Source organism: Ranitomeya imitator, chromosome 2 (genome assembly GCF_032444005.1).
Source record: "Ranitomeya imitator isolate aRanImi1 chromosome 2, aRanImi1.pri, whole genome shotgun sequence".
Taxonomy (NCBI): Eukaryota; Metazoa; Chordata; class Amphibia; order Anura; family Dendrobatidae; genus Ranitomeya; species Ranitomeya imitator.
Window position 1 is genome coordinate 133343370 of NC_091283.1, and position 1045 is coordinate 133344414.

Genomic DNA, 1045 nt, shown 5'->3' on the forward strand with positions numbered 1-1045 from the left:
AATTGCAAGTGGTGAATACTTTTGCAAGCCACCGTATATCTTTATATACCAGTGCATTCTATATACCTGTATATCAAAGGTAAAATAAAAGTGAAAAGATTTTTCTTTGTCCTAAAAATTATTAAAAATGCAATGAAAAGCACAATATTCAAACTCTCCATGCGGTGTTTTTTTTAAATAACATAAAAATCAGTATGCAACATGCACATATTTGATATCATGATAATAGTAACAACACATACAATGCAGTGAATAGATTATTTATGGGGATCTGTTGAAAAATGGTAGCATTGTTTTTTTCCTCTACTTAATCTATAGAAATGTTAACACATATGTAACTCTTACATACATGCATGTTGGGCAAAATGGCATTTAAATCGATCGTCTTCCAAAAATAAACAGTTCCAACTATGAATGAATAAACAAAGAAAACATTGTCTAGATGACTGAACATGTGAATCACAAAAATGTCACTGTGTATATGCATGTGTAACGTGTACGCACATTTCTTATTGATGTTGGTGTGTGTATACTATGTACGTGGTACCTTATGTGGAATTTTACAAGCATTATGTTTTAGCTTGTGTACATTTTATTATATTGTTCCTAATGTGAATATACATGTAAACGTCAATATGTAGGTGGCGCCTGACTGGGGTGAGGCTCAGGCACAAGCCCTACACAGGGGCCCCTTACTGTCTTTGCCTTCCCCTGATCCATGCCAAGCATTATTTGCTTATGTAATTATGTCATGCACGCCACTCAGGAACATGAGTTGTTGTTGGAATCCTGGGGAAATCTTACTCAGGGCGGCCATTAATTATATCTCTTCACAGTAGAGGGGAGGTAACGGTTTACAGGCACACAGTTCTGAGCTGAAGTTGACCACATGGGTTTTATTCAAGCTTCTTTTCATCACACAGAATCACTTCTCTTCATGCAATACTTCATCAACATAAATGAAAGTCTCTTCACAGATAACTTCACCAAAGCACAACGGTACCTTGCTCATGCAGTGAAGTGGGGAGAAGGGGGATGAGTCCGA

The 1045-nt window shown here is 36.7% G+C and overlaps 1 protein-coding gene across 1 annotated transcript in view; it reads right to left on the reverse strand.

Annotated features, from left to right (window-relative positions):
* Positions 1-293: 293 nt before the first annotated feature.
* LOC138662120 (ras-related protein Rab-38-like) overlaps positions 294-1045 on the reverse strand; it is a 12799-nt gene continuing 12047 nt past the window's right edge. Inside the window, exon 3 of the mRNA XM_069747273.1 lies at positions 294-1045. This exon is cut by the window's right edge and continues 631 nt beyond it. The gene's annotated coding sequence lies outside the window, so the exon portion shown is untranslated.